Here is a 16,704-nt window from a genome sequence, read left to right on the forward strand (position 1 = left end):
AAATAACCACGTCAGGAGAAACAAGCAAGACACAGCACCTTGTCCTGGGTGCCGAGTCATCTACAGGTACCGAAATAATACCAGGTGTCCACGGCGTCCATACTTGGCTTCAAGGGCGCGGGTTTCGCGAACCCCTCCGCCCCTCTAGCTCTCAGGGAAAGGAAATACACAGTGTAGTGAGATGATTTTTTTGAGAAAATAATTTAAAAGTCGCTATTAAGCAGATTTTTACCAGGGTAGGAACTGGAACTTTTTATGGGTACTTACAGGTCGCCATGCACCTTACAAAATCTTAAATACTCCATAAAACCAAGTGTAGAAGCCCCTCCCCCCTCCTGCACCCCCTCCCGGCCTACAAACTATCGCATGGGTCCTCTTGCCAGGTGTGTCACACGGAAGTGCAGTAGGATCATTACTGTTCATTTCATACATTCATGAGCTGGTGGATAGTATTACTTGCAATCTCAGACATTTCACAGATGATGTAATTAATTGGTATAGACTGAACTAATATCTAGATAGGTTTCAGCAGAATGTCAAACTGGTTCCAAACTGGCAACTCTCTTTTAACGAAGAGAAATGTGTTTTGATCTCTATGAAAAGAAATAGCTTGAGTCAGTGATATCATATATATTTTTGGCAGTAACAATATGTAGAAATGTGAAGCGGAATGACCACATAGCCTTGGTTTGTGTAAAAACACCTATATATTTTAGAACAATAATGTTTGCGCACATCTGCGCCAACAGAACGAATTTTGCATCCGTAAAGTTAACAAGAAGAAACCTCCCTATCCTCAAAGGCTTCCTGCGCAAATATTGCTCAAATCAAAATATACCAGGTGAATCAACATTACGTAAAAATTACATACCGACAATTTACGTAAATGTTCTGTACGAAATACGCAATGAACTCAAGGACAGTATTACCTGGATCTCAGTTGACGATACTACAGACACTTTGGCCGTTACATTGTCAATTTAATTGTTTGTGCTTTAAAAGAAGAGCTTTCTTCTTCCTATTTAGCGGCCTACAAAGAACTCGGAAAAAGTACATCATTCTGCGATAGCCAGATTTGTGATTGACGGTATTAGACAAATATTTCCAGAATCTTCTGCATATGGAATGGTGTTTGTGTTTATTTCAGAAGCTGCTCCCTGTATGATCAAAGTAGGAAAAGCCCTCCGAGTATTTCATCCCAATTTGATTCATGTGACGTGCTCTGCTCATTGAGTACATCGCCTTTCTGAAGACGTACGTTCCATGTTTGTGAAAGCATATAAACTGATTTCACCCACAAAGAAAGTGTTTCTAAAGGCTCCTGCTAGCATCAAAACCTACAAAGAAAAACCAACAAATATGCCTTTACCTCCCGAACCAGTGGTAGCTAGATGGGGTACGTGAGTCGAAGTTGTGTTGTTTTACAGTGAACACTTGGAGACTATTAGAGGGGTAGTAAACAACTTCTATAGAGCAGAGGCTTTGTCAGTCTGCCAGTGCAAGGAAGCTTTTAAAGATTCCGGTATTAAAGAGACATTGATGTGATTAGCTCTCATTTTTCCCATCTACCTGTAAGTATTAAAGAGCTTGAAACTCAAGGTTTGGTCTTGAATGAATCTATACAGTTAATGAATAAAATTATTCTAGTAAACTCCTCATTGCCGGAGGTACTCCCAAGAAAACTTAGAGAAAAGTTTGAAAACATTAAAAAAAACAGGCTTTGAACCCTTGTGCCAAATTAATAGCTTCATTAATGGGTTGGGTGAACTTTTACCACAAACGTGCTAACATCGTAACCAAATTCATATACTGTCTAGTTACCTCAGTTGATGTAGAACGGTCCTTTTCTGCTTATAAAAATGTTTTGAGTGATCGAAGAGACAATCTTAGTACCGAACATTTGGAATAATAGTCGGTCGTTTATGTTTACAATAGTAGAGAAATGTAAAATAAATTGTAAATGATGCTTTGGTCCAATAGCATTAATTAAAAATTAATGCTATTCAAAAAAATCATGATTGTATGTTTTTTAAATAAAATATTACGGAGTTTTTGAACGTGCTCCTCTGCAAGCGATATATCTCGAAGTTGATCCTGCACATGCCGATTGTTCGATTGTTTCGCTGCAACTCACTCGCATCACATCTGCTTGTTACCAACAACAGTAGCAAAGGAGGAACAATTCTTGGAACACGGTATGCGCCTCCATTTTGCAATTTTTTAGAAAATAATTCCAGAAAGGCCCCCCTTCCTAACCTCTATCAGAAAGTATTCAGAAAAAAACGTTCTACATGTACCGATTTTTCGCGTGGCCCGCGCTCTTCCTCGTAATTGATATGCACAGGTTCAACTTTGCACACAGTAACTACCACGTCTTTTAATTATTTGATGTAGCATATTTCGACACTTTTCAGGCATTTTTAAGCATTTTTCATGCATTTTGCATGCATATTTTAAGGTTTTTATGATGGATATAATTCGTTTTCTAGTAATCACCTACGTAGCGAAAACATCCGCCGATAGTATAGTCAGTTCTAAACGACCGTATGTGTGTGTAAAGGGAAACCACGGAACGATCAAAGTGTCTGATGAGCATGTTGACCACGTCAGGGTATCTTCCCTTTGTAGAAGAAAACGTTTACACATGCGTCCATACCGGTTACGTTGGTACATGCTTTAAAGCCAGGCGACTATGGTGTACATTGTGACTTTGCTAGTGAAGTGTTTTAGTGAGAAGCTGATTTTCTTGATTGCGTGGCACTCAGCGGTGAAGCAACTGTTCATCTGACTGGGTATGCCACTGGGATCAGAACATCTGGTGAACCTGTACAGTATCAAAGACATTCCCCAAAATCAAAAGTTTTCTGCGCAGTATCCCGACGTCAAGTGTACGGACCATTTTTTCCCCGTCTAAGTTACCAAAACAGTGGTGACTTATCTGGATATGCTGCAAGAATAACTCCTTCCCAACCAGAAGAAACTGAAAACTTTTTTGGCAACAAGATGGAGCCTCTCCGCATTGAAATCTCTGTATACGGGAGTGTTTGAACGTCGAAGTCCCCGACCATTAGACTGGTCGCATTAGTCGATACAAAAGAGCTCTTTCCCGCTGGCCTCATGCCACGTGATTTTTGGGGCTCCAAAAAAGATCGTGTTTACTTTCCACCACTACCTAGAGATTTTCCAGATTCCAGCCATAGATTTCAAGAGGCAATTTCTTCCATTACCCAGAACTTGTTAACCAAAATGTGGAAGGAACTCGATTTTACGTTAGATGTGTACCGTACAACTAAAGGTGCACGTATTGAACATTTGTAATGTAAGTTGACCTCCAGTCGTATGTATGATTTCTTGTAAATTGGTTTAAACTGGCATAATAAACCACTGAGTCTGGGACGTTCTTTTATGGACACTTTGCACAACAATGTGCACTGAACGGTGTGCTCCGAAACATAGGGACGGTACCAGCACTACTCCCTCGTCAGACCTGCCACAGATCGCAGCCTGTACTGCTCTGCAGAGCGGGCAAGCATCCGACCTCCACGTCCTGCGATAAGGTGTCCCTCAACCAGTTTACATACAGCTTCACGACAGCAGCACTCGAACAGCCAATCATATTCACCTTATCCCAGATGCTTGATCCCAGGCTGCAGGACGTAACAACCTGCCGTTTATCAAAGAATGTCAGTGGTTCTTCCCGTCTGCGGCCCGTATCGTGGCTACAGTGCTTCGTGACCTGAAACGGTAATCACTGGATGGAGAAGACGCACTTCTCGCAAGGGACTATCGCGGAAAATTATGGAACGGATATTTGAGATCTGTTCTGCTGTCGCCAACGTACATTTCGCGTAATGGCCACGAAGATAAGTCGAGAGAAATTAGGTCCTGTACGGAGGCTTATAAACAGTCGTTTTTGCCTCGTTCAGTTTGCGAATGGAACAGGAAAGGAAAAGACGGTGACCTGTGGAGTACAGTGAGGTAACAAGAGTAATGGGATACCTGCTAATATCGTGTCCGAATTCCTTTTGCCTGGTGTAGTGCAGCACCTGCACATGGCGTGGACTCAACAAGTCCTCTGCACAAATGTTGAGCCACGCTGCCCCAACAGCCGACCACATTTGTAAAAGTGTGACCGGTGCAGGATTTTGACCTCCCGATTATGTCCCAAGCATGTTCGATTGGAGGCCAGATCACTCGTTCGAATTCTCCAGAATGTTCTTCAAAACCATTGTGAGCCGGCCGTTGTGGCCGAGCAGTTCTAGGCGCTCCAGTCTACGGCTACGATCTCAGGTTCGAATCCTGCCTCGGGCATGGATGTGTGTGATGTCCTTAGGTTTAAGTAGTTCTAAGTCTAGGGGACTGATGACCTCAGATGTTAAGTCCCATAGTGCTCAGAGACGTTTGAACTATTTTGAAAATCATTGTGGCCCGATGAAATGGCGCATTAACATCCATAAAAGTATCATCTTTCTTTGGGAATATGAGGTCCATGACTGACTGCCAATGGTCTCCAGGTAGCCGAACATAACCGCTTCTAGTCAATGATCGGTTCAGTTAGCTCAGAGACCCAGCCTACTCCATGTAAAAACAACCCACACCATTAAGGAGCAAACACCAGCTTGCGTAGTGCCCTGCTGATAACTTACGTCCATGGCTCTTTGGTCTGCGCAACACTCGAACCTTACCCTCAGGTTTCACGAGCTGCGACCTGGTCGCGAATTGAACAGTGACCCGAATATAGAATAAATGTCGTTTATTTCACGTCTATGATCACAAACTTCTTGTCATCAGACTACCGGTTTGACGATGCCACTATGGCCCCAGTATATTAGGACATGTTTTTATAAAACAGATCTGAAGATGGTCATTATAGACCGAAACCGGTAGGCTGATGACAAAAAGTTGGTGACCATAGACGTGAAGTAAAGGAAATTTAGCATTAGGTCTTACCAACTCACACCATGCCACGCTTTTCTAGTCGTCTAGGATCCAATCGATCTGGTCACGAGCCCAGGAGAGGCGCTGCAGGCGATGTCGTACTGTTAGCAAAGGCACTCGCGTCGGTCGTCTGCTGCCATAGCCCATTAAGGTGACATTTCCCCTCACTGTTCTAATGGATACATTTGTCACGCATCCACACTGATTTCCGCGGTTATAGCGCGCAGTGTTGCTTGTCTGTTGGGACTGACAACTCAACGCTAACGCCGCTGCTCTCGGTCGTTAAGTAAAGGCCGTGACAAGCTACGTTGTCCATGGTGGTATTCTCGGCACACTCTTGACACCATGGATCGCACAGTATTGAATACCGGAACAATTTCCGAAATGAAATGTCCCACGCGTCTAGTTCCGACTACCATTCCGCGTTCCTGCGGCCATACGTCGGAAACCGTTTTATATGAATCACCTGAGTACAAATGAATGAGTACAAATGAAAGCTCCACCGACGCACTGCCCTTTTATACCTCATGTACGCGATACTACCGCCATCTGTATGTGTGAATATCCCTAGCCCCTGACTTTTGTCACCTCATTGTAGAATGACACCTCTCTCGTCTGCTTTCCATTGATACAGAGTGTCTACAACTACATCTACATCTACATTTATACTCCGCAAGCCACCCAACGGGGTGTGGCGGAGGGCACTTCACGTACCACTGTCATTACCTCCCTTTCCTGTTCCAGTCGTGTATGGTTCGCGGGAAGAACGACTGCCGGAAAGCCTCCGTGCGCGCTCGAATCTCTCTAATTTTACATTCGTGATCTCCACAGAAGGTATAAGTAGGGGGAAGCAATATATTTGATACCTCATCCAGAAACGCACCCTCTCGAAACCTGGACAGCAAGCTACACCGCAATGCAGAGCGCCTCTCTTGCAGTCTGCCACTTGAGTTTGCTGAACATCTCCGTAACGCTATCACGCTTACCAAATAGCCCTGTGACGAAACGCGCCGCTCTTCTTTGGATCTTCTCTATCTCCTCCGTCAACCCGACCTGGTACGGATCCTACACTGATGAGCAATACTCAAGTATAGGTCGAACGAGTGTTTTGTAAGCCACCTCCTTTGTTGATGGACTACATTTCCTAAGGACTCTCCCAATGAATCTCAACCTGGTACCCGCCTTACCAACAATTAATTTCATATGATCATTCCACTTCAAATCGTTCCGCAGACACACTCCCAGATATTTTACAGAAGTAACTGCTACCAGTGTCTGTTCCGCTATCATATAATCATACAATAAAGGATCCTTCTTTCTATGTATTCGCAATACATTACATTTGTCTATGTTATGGGTCAGTTGCCACTCCCTGCACCAAGTGCCTGTCCGCTGCAGATCTTACTGCATTTCTCTGCAATTTTCTAATGCTGCAACTTCTCTGTATACTACAGCATCATCCGCGAAAAGCCGCATGGAACTTCCGACACTATCTACTAGGTCATTTATATATTGTGAAAAGCAATGGTCCTAGGAAGAATGGACAATATGCAGGTATATGACGGGAACAGTCATTCGAACCAAAAAAGTTTAGTAAACATGAGCTCCAATACATAACTTGAGCTATAAGGACTTATTTCCGTAGAAGATTTGTGTTTCCAGAGTAGCGAAGATGAACAAGTCAGTTCTCATAGCTATTAAGGTATGCATTTTGGAGCCCATATTTACTGGGCATTTTTGTCTTGTTTTGGTCCATTATACCACCTCACATGATGTAGAAGAGATTTATTTCACAGTATCGAATTTAAAGAAGTGCTCATGGCTCTTAAGGTACGCTTTTCAGAGACCACATTCATTAGACTTTTTAGCTTCGAATGATCGTTTCTGTCACATCCCCGAATACTGGGACACCCTGCGTACTTTCCTAATGGCATCACATGCCCAAACGCCACCTGACGACATTCTCTCTTGCAATGAGTAGTTACAATTTACTTACAATGTACTTACAAGAAATATTTTATATCGTGTATCGGCGTTTGCATGTGAATGAAAATCAAGAAAGGGTCATCTGAGAATGCAACCCAGTGTGAGACATGGTTGCGTCTGCAGACTGTGTGTCGTTGTCGGTCATAACGAAGGAATGTCGCTGCCAGCGGTCGCCATAAATAACTCTCTCGTTTCCGTGGGCTGCGACGACCAGCAGATCCATTACAGCGCTTGTCAGAGATCGTTAATTATGCCGTCTCGAAAGTCTCGAGGGCACTTGCTACACTGGTCTGTAATGAACGGGAGAGCCAGACAGATGCGAACTTTCTGGAGCACTTGTGGCTCTGGTGTTCGCAAGCCATCGATTCGCCTCCGCATGGCAGTCGGGTAACTGTGATAGTTCACGGCTGATAGAAGGCGTATTAGGAAAGTTTTGCGGCGAGCAGCTCCGAATGTTACAGTAACAGTCAGCTTTCGTTCATCTGTAGACATGTACAGAATACGGATTGAGAGTAAACCGTGCCGCCTTTCAAATACAAAATGAAATGTGATGTTGGCCCTCAACTACGTACCCTCAGACTCAAAGTTGAAATATTAAAAGTTGTGGCTGGTTTTGTTGTCTAGGGGCTGGGATACGTAGTTGTCGCATTACAAGCCAATACTGCTGAGTCTACAGTAAACAATATGAATATACATTTCAATCGAATGGTAGAAGGTTCATATCACTCGGCAATTGCGAATTTTGAATGTTACATAGAAATTTATAAATGAAAATTTGCAGTTAAATAAAATCTGCAGGTACTATTTTAACTAATTTAAATGATGAGTACGACAGCTGAAGTACCTTTAAGAATGCCCTTTATTACTGAAAACACTTATGGGTGTCGATGGTCCAGCAATTAAATAAAATGTTGTTGTTGTGGTCTTCAGTCCTGAGACTGGTTTGATGCTGCTCTCCATGCTACTCTATCCTGTGCAAGCTGCTTCATCTCCCAGTACCTACTGCAGCCTACATCCTTCTGATTCTGCTTAGTGTATTCATCTCTTGGTCTCCCTCTACGATTTTTACCCTCCACGCTGCCCTCCAGTACTAAACTGGTGATCCCTTGATGTTTCAGAACATGTCCTAGCAACCGATCCCTTCTTCAAGTCAAGTTGTGCCACAAACTCCTCTTCTCCCCAATTCTGTTCAGTATCTCCTCATTAGTTACATGATCTACCCATCTAATCTTCAGCATTCTTCTGCAGCACCACATTTCGAAAGCTTCTATTCTCTTCTTGTCTAAACTATTTATCGTCCTTGTTTCACTTCCATACATGGCTACACTCCATACAAATACTTTCAGAAAAGACTTCCTGACGCTTAAATTTATACTCGATGTTAACAAATTTCTCTTCTTCAGAAACGCTTTCCTTCCTGTTGCCGGTCTACATTTTTATCCTCTCTATTTCGACCATCATCAGTTATTTTGCTCCTCAAATAGCAAAACTCATCAACTACTTCGCCTCATTTCCTAATCAAATGGTTCAAATGGCTCTGAGCACTGTGGGACTCAACTGCTGAGGTCATTAGTCCCCTAGAACTTAGAACTAGTTAAACCTAACTAACCTAAGGACATCACAAACATCCATGCCCGAGGCAGGATTCGAACCTGCGACCGTAGCGGTCTTGCGGTTCCAGACTGCAGCGCCTTTAACCGCACGGCCACTTCGCCCGGCATTTCCTAATCTAATACACTCTGCATCACCTGATTTAATTAGACTACATTCCATTAATCTAGTTTTGCTTTTGTTGATGGTCCATTCCGTTCAACTGCTCTTCCAGGTCCTTTGTTGTCTCTGTCAGAATTTCAATGTCATCGGCAAACCATGGATTTTAATTCCTACTCCAAATTTTTCTTATGTTTCCTTTACTGCTTGCTCAACATACAGACAGAATAACATCGGGGATTGGCTACAACCCTGCCTGACTCCATTCCCAACCACTTCTTCCCTTTCATGCCCCTCGACTTTTAAAACTGCCATCTGGTTTCTGTACAAATTGTAAATAGCCTTTCGCTCCCTATATTTGACCCCAATCACCTTCAGAATTTGAAAGAGAGTATACCAGTCAACACTGTGAAAAGCTTTCTCTATCTCTACAAATGCTAGAAACGTAGGTTTGCCTTTCCTTAATCTATCTTCTAAGATACGTCGTATAGTCAGTATTGCGTCATGTGTTACAACATTTCTACGAAATTCGAACTACTCTTTCCCGAGGTCGACTTCTACCAGTTTTTCCATTCGTCTGTAAAGAATTAGTGGTAGTCTTTTGCAGCCGTGACTTATTAAACTGATAGTTCGGTAATTTTCGCACCTGTCAACACCTGCTATCTTTGGTATTGGAATTATTATATTTTTCTTGAAGTCTGGGGGTATTTCGCCTGTCTCATACATCTTGCTCACCAGACGGTAAAGTTTTGTCATGGCTGGCTCTCCCAAGGCTAAAGGCTATCAGTAGTTCTAATGGAATGTTGTCTACTCCTGGGGCATTGTTTCGACTTTGGTCTTTCAGTGCTCAGTCAAACTCTTCACGCAGTATCGTATCGCCCATTTCATATTCATCTACGTCCTCTTCCGTTTCTATAAGATTGTTCTCAAGTAAATCTCCCTTGTATAGACCCTCTATACACTCCTTACACCTTTCTCCTTTTCCTTCTTTGCTTAGTACTAGTTTTCCATTTGAGGTCTTGATATTCATACAAGTGGTTCTCTTATCTCCAAAGGTCTCTTTAATTTTCCTGTAGGCAGTATCTATCTTACCTCAAGTGACATACGCCTCTACATCGCTACTCTTGTCCTCTAGCCATCCCTGCTTAGCCATTTTGCACTTTCTGTCGATCACATTTTTGAGACGTTTGTATTCCATTTTGCTGCTTCATTTACTGCATTTTTATATTTTCTCCTTTCATCAATTAAATTCAATATCTCTTCTGTTACCCAAGGATTTCTACTAGCTCTCGACTTTTTACCTACTTGATCCTCTGCTGCCTTCATTATTTCATCTCTCACTGCTACCCATTCTTCTTCTACTGTATTTCTTTCCCCCGTTCTTGTCAATCGCTCCCTAATGCTCTCTCTCTGAAACTCTCTACAACCTCTGGTTCTTTCAGTTCATCCAGGTCCCATCTCCTTCAATTCCCACTTTCTTGCAGTTTCTTCAATTTTAATCTACAGTTCATAACCAATAAATTGTGGTCAGAGTCTACATCTGCCCCTGGAAATGTCTTACAATTTAAAACCTGGTTCCTGAATCTCTGTCTAACCATTATATATTCTATCTCAAACCTTCCAGTGTCTCCAGGCCTCTTCCAAGTATGCAGCCTTCTTTCGTGATTCTGAAACCAAGTGTTAGCTACGATTAAGTTACTTTCTATGCTAAATGCTACCACTCGGCTTGCTCTTTCATTCCTTACCCCCCCCCCCCCCTCCTTCCACCATGTTCGCCGGCCGTTGTGGCCGAGCGGTTCTAGGCGCTTCAGTCCGGAACCACGCGGCTGCTACGGTCGCAGGTTCGAATGCTGCCTCGGGTATGGATGTGTGTGGTGTCCTTAGGTTAGTTAGGTTTAGTAGTTCTAAGTCTAGGGGACTGATGACCTCAGATGTTAAGTCCCATAGTGCTTAGAGCCATTTGAACCCTCCTTGTTCACCTACTACTTTTCCGTTTCTTTCTTTTCCTACTATCGAATTCCAGTCCCCAATGAATACTAACTTTTCGTCTCCCTTCACTATCTGAATAGTTTCTTTTATCTGATCACATATTTCTTCAATCTCTTCGTCATCTGCGGAGCTAGTTAGCCTATAAACTTGTACTGTGGTAGCCATGTCCTTTATGTGTGTCTATCTTGGCTACAATAACGCGTTCACTACCCTGTTTGTAGAGGCTTATCCGCGCTCCTGTTTTTTTTTTTTTTTTTTTAATTCATTATTAAACCTACTCCTACATTATCCCTATTTGATTTTGTATTTATAACCCTGTACTCATCTGACCAGAAGTCTTGTTCCTCCTGCCACCGAACCTCACTAATTCCAACTATATCTAACTTTAACCTATCTATTTTCCTTTTTAAATTTTCTAACCTACGTGGCTGGTTAAGGGATCTGACATTCCACGCTACGATCCGTAGAATGCTAGTTTTGTTTCACCTGATACCGACGTCCCCCTGAGTAGTCCCCGCCCGGAGATTCGAATCGGAGGTCTATTTTACATCTGGAATATTTTACCCAAGAAGACGCCATAATCATTTAACCATACAGTAAAGCTGCATGCCATCGGGAAAAATTAGGGCTGTCGTTTTCCCTATCTTTCAGCCGTTCGCAGTACCATAACAGGAAGGCTGCTTTGGTTAATGTTACAAGGCCAGATCAGTCAATCATCCAGACAGTTGCCCGATGCAACTACTGAAAAGGCTGCTGCCCCTCTTCAGGAACCACACGTTTGTCTGGCCTATCAAGAAATACCCTTCCGTTGTGGTTGCACCTACGGTACGGTTATCTGTATCACTGAGGCACGCAAGGCTCCCCACCAACGACAAGGTCCATGGTGCATAGATACTACAACATACGAAAAATATTAAATTAATTTATTTGAGTTTGAACAATATAAAATGCTTAACTTGGAAACAGCCCATGTCAACAGGAATGACTTTGTACTTACGACTGTCGCTGAACTGTGTAACTTATCACTTGATACAATACAGAATGATAGTCTCATCTCATCATGCAACTGCGTATAAACTTCGATGTACAGTTCTGGCTCTAACACAACCCGCGTTACTGGATCTGAAGTAAGAAGATTTTGTCGTCATGAGCGAAGATTGGAGAGAGGGCCTGAGTGGCAGTGCGCTCTGACGTAACTCCTCTTCCGGCAGAAGGGCGTGTCTACGCCGACGTCTCTCTCTCTCTCTCTCGTTGCCGCTTCAGGCAGGGACTGTCCACATATGTGGTTCTGCCTTAAGGTATCGACTTTGACGTGGGACCTTTTCCTTTGGACGGCAGCACACTTTCTGATGTTGCAATTTTTTTTCATCAGTGTATGCATAATTTGAATGCGAACTACATCGACAACATTTCGTAGGTTGTTCAGAGAGAGTTTCTGGACTCGCATTCGGGAGGACGACGGTTCAATCCCGCGTCCGGCCATCCTGATTTAGGTTTTCCGTGATTTCCCAAACTCGCTCCAGGCAAATGCCGAGATGGTACCTTTGAAAGGGCACGGCCGACTTCATTCCCCATCCTTCCCTAATCCGATGAGACCGATGACCTCGCTGTCTGGTCTCCTTCCTCAAACAACTCAACCCAACGAAAACCCAGAGAGTTTCTGACTGTAAAGACCATGGTCTCCGGCGGCTCGTTATAGAGAATAATTTAACTATGATTTATTGGTTTTATTATGCTTTGTGAAAATATTTTTACAACAGTCAGCGCCTGTAATTGCAATCACTCTACCATGAAAGGATCCGACTACTATTAGGCGCTTATATACAGATGCAGTAAAATCATGATGTGACCAGCACAGCTGCAGGACCAGCTCTGTATTTTTGCATCCTTTTGCCGTTCTTGCTTTACATCAAGTGAATACAAGGTACATATCACCCATCGGTCTCTAGACCAGTTACTTACTCTCACATGTAAGGGTTGACAGAGATCCAAAGACGTTGTTGTGGTCTTCAGTCCTGAGAATGGTTTGATGCAGCTCTCCATGCTACTCTATCCTGTGCAAGCTTCTTCATCTCCCAGTACCTACTGCAACCTACATCCTTCTGAATCTGCTTGGTATATTCATCTCTTGGTCTCCCTCTACGATTTTTACCCTCCACGCTGCCCTCCAATACTAAATTGGTGATCCCTTGATGCCTCAGAACATGTCCTACCAACCGATCCCTTCTTCTAGTCAAGTTGTGCCACAACTTCTCTTCTCCCCAGTCCTATTCAATACCTCCTCATTCGTTATGTGATCTACCCATCTAATCTTCAGCATTCTTCTGTAGCACCACATTTCGAAAGCTTCTATTCTCTTCTTGTCTAAACTATTTATCGTCCATGTTTCACTTCCATACATCGCTACACTCCATACAAATACTTTCAGAAATGACTTCCTGACACTTAAATCTATACTCGATGTTAACAAATTTCTCTTCTTCTGAAACGCTTTCCTTCCCATTGCCAGTCTACATTTTATATCCTCTCTACTTCGACCATCATCAGTTATTTTGCTCCCCAAATAGCAAAACTCCTTTACTACTTTGTCTCATTTCCTAATCTAATACCTTCAGCATCACCCGACTTAATTCGACTACATTCCATTATCCTCGTTTTGCTTTTGTTGATGTTCATCTTATATCCTCCTTTCAAGACACTATCCATTCCGTTGAACTGCTCTTCCAAGTCCTTTGCTGTCTCTGACAGAATTACAATGTCATCGGCGAACCTCAAAGTTTTTATTTCTTCTCCACGGATTTTAATACCTACTCCGAATTTTTCTTTGGTTTCCTTCAGTGCTTGCCCAATATACAGATTGAATAGCATCGGGGAGAGGCTACAACCCTGTCTCACTCCCTTCCCAACCACTGCTCCCCTTTCATGCTCCTCGACTCTTATAACTGCCATCTGGTTTCTGTACAAATTGTAAATAGCCTTTCGCTCCCTGTATTTTACCCCTGCCACCTTCAGAATTTGAAAGAGAGTATTCCAGTCAACATTGTCAAAAGCTTTCTCTAAGTCTACAAATGCTAGAAACGTAGGTTTGTCTTTCCTTAATCTAGCTTCTAAGATAAGCCGTAGGGTCAGTATTGCCTCACGTGTTCCAATATTTCTACGGAATCCAAACTGATCTTCCCCAAGGTCGGCCTCTACTAGTTTTTCCATTCGTCTGTAAAGAATTCGGGTTAGTATTTTGCAGCCGTGACTTATTAAACTGATAGTTCGGTAATTTTCACATCTGTCAACACCTGCTTTTCTTTGGGATTGGGATTATTATATTCTTCTTGAAGTCTGAGGGTATTTCGCCTGTCTCATACATCTTGCTCACCAGATGGTAGAGTTTTGTCAGGACTGGCTCTCCCAAGGCCGTCAGTAGTTCTAATGGAATGTTGTCTACTCCTGGGGCCTTGTTTCGACTCAGGTCTTTCAGTGCTCTGTCGAACTCTTCACGCAGTATAGTATCTCCCATTTCATCTTCATTTACATCCTCTTCCATTTCCATAATATTGTCCTCAAGTACATCGCCCTTGTATAGACCCTCTATATACTCCTTCCGCCTTTCTGCTTTCCGTTCTTTGCTTAGAACTGAGTTTCCATCTGAGCTCTTGATATTCATACAAGTGGTTCTCTTTTCTCCAAAGGTCTCCTTAATTTTCCTGCAGGCAGTATCTATCTTACCGCTAGTGAGATAAGCCTCTACATCCTTACATTTATCCTCTATCCATCCCTGCTTAGCCATTTTGCACTTCCTGTCGATCTCATTTGTCAGACGTTTGTATTCTTTTTTGCCTGCTTTATTTACTGCATTTTTATATTTTGTCCTTTCATCAATTAAATTCAATATATATTCTGTTACCCACGGATTTCTACTAGCCCTCGTCTTTTTACCTACTTGATCCTCTGCTGCCTTCACTACTTCATCCCTCAAAGCTACCCATTCTTCTTCTACTGTATTTCTTTCCCCCATTCCTGCCATTTGTTCCCTTACGCTCTCCCTGAAACTCTGAACAACCTCTGTGTTTAGTCAGTTCATCCAGGTCCCATCTCCTTAAATTCCCACCTTTTTGCAGTTTTGCGGCGCGTTTCGTCACAGGGTTATTTGGTAAGCGTGATAGCGTTACGGAGATGTTTAGCAAACTCAAGTGGCAGACTTTGCAAGAGAGGCGCTCTGCATCACGGTGTAGCTTGCTGTCCATGTTTCGAAAGGGTGCGTTTCTGGATGAGGTATCGAATATATTGTTTCCCCCTACTTATACCTCCCGAGGAGATCACGAATGTAAAGTTAGAGAGATTCGAGCGCGCACGGAGGCTTTCCGGCAGTCGTTCTTCCAGAGAACCATACGCGACTGGAACAGGAAAGGGGGGTAATGACAGTGGCACGTAAAGTGCCCTCCGCCACACACTGTTGGGTGGCTTGCGGAGTATAAATGTAGATGTAGATGTTTGGATCTACCTCAGATTCAAAACATTTCCTCAATACAAGGCAATATACGAGGGGCGTTCAGAAAGTAAGCTCCGATCGGTCGCGAAATGGAAACGACTATGAAAATCCGATAAAGCTTTGCACAGATGTGTTGGGTAGTGTCTCTAGTATAACCCCAGTTAGCATCACGTCGCTCTTCTCATTTCTGAGCTCGCAGTGAGTGCGTAAAGATGTCTAGAAAATAGTGTCTGCCGCCATGTACGAGGGCCTGGTGAGAAATTTCGCCTGAAGCTATGCAGCTAACATTACATAACTGTCGTGCTGTTTCTTCTTCAAGACAATTCTCAGCCGCATTCTGCAGGGGCAATGAAGATGCTCCTGCATCGTTTTCAAATGGAAATGTGAGATTACCCACAATACAGTCCGCAATTGTCTACCCCTGAGTTTCATCTCTGGTCACATGAACCGCTGTCTTTGAAGACAACATTTTGACACAGACAACGAGGTGTAGGCCAGCGTGGAGAATTGGCGGAAAGCACTGGCGGCTGCCTTCTATGATGAGGCTATTGAAAAGTTGGTACAACGCTATGACAAAAGTCTAAGTCAGAACGGCGACTACGTAGAGAAGTAGCTGAAAGGTGTAGCTAATTGTTACAAGTAAAACATTTCTGATGATCACTGTGGTTTCAATTTGGCAATCAATCGGAGCTTACTTTCTGAACAGGCCTCGTATAATTCATTGTTTCAAATGATTTCATTTAGAGCATTACCTCTTGTAGAATAAAAGTTCAAGGTTCAAGGTTCAGAGCCAAATATACCACATAGCGGGCTCCCTTCTTCCACTAATACTTCCTTTTTTTTTTACAAATGTGCTTTATGGTAGATGAAAAACGAGGTAGATCACACGAGTGTCTCTGTAGCAGGAGTCAGGCACGATATAATACTGAAGCTTCAAAGAATTTTTCACGAACACAATGAGCCTATTTGTTTCTAGAGTATTTGCCTTTTCATTTAAATCAAGACTCTTGTGGTAAACAAGGTTTTTAAAAAGGGGAAATGAAAATGAATATGAAGAAATGATATAAAATACTTACACTATTACAAATGTCAAAAATCTTTGCTTTTTACACCTGAAAAGTTGAACCAATGTCTACGACTTTTTGCATACTTCTTACCCACGCAAAATAAAAATTTTCCTCGGGATTAAGGAAATTCGCTGCAATCACAGGTAAAATATGTATGTACAAATATGTATGCAATATGCCAGATACATTTGAACTATGCATGTAAGACATATGAAATATATGTACGCGTTCGAAGCCGTAAGCAAAAAGCTAGCGTATAGGAAACGTTAGATCATCACCAAATGAATGTTTAATTTGCTTTAGATTATAATATCTGATGGTCAAAATATATTATTTATTAAATAAACATTTTTAAGTGCTTTGTTAAGACACTCTATTTGTTTTGCAAATAATCATTATGAATTCAGCAGGGAGGAAGTGTACGACATCCTACCAGCAATGAATGATTATGGTTGCACAGAGACAGTGAACACATCGGATTAGCAGTGTCCTTTCTTTAACGACAAGAAAGTAAGGTTACCCACCAAGCTT

This window comes from Schistocerca nitens, chromosome 4, assembly GCF_023898315.1.
Source record: "Schistocerca nitens isolate TAMUIC-IGC-003100 chromosome 4, iqSchNite1.1, whole genome shotgun sequence".
In the NCBI taxonomy this organism is placed as follows: domain Eukaryota; kingdom Metazoa; phylum Arthropoda; class Insecta; order Orthoptera; family Acrididae; genus Schistocerca; species Schistocerca nitens.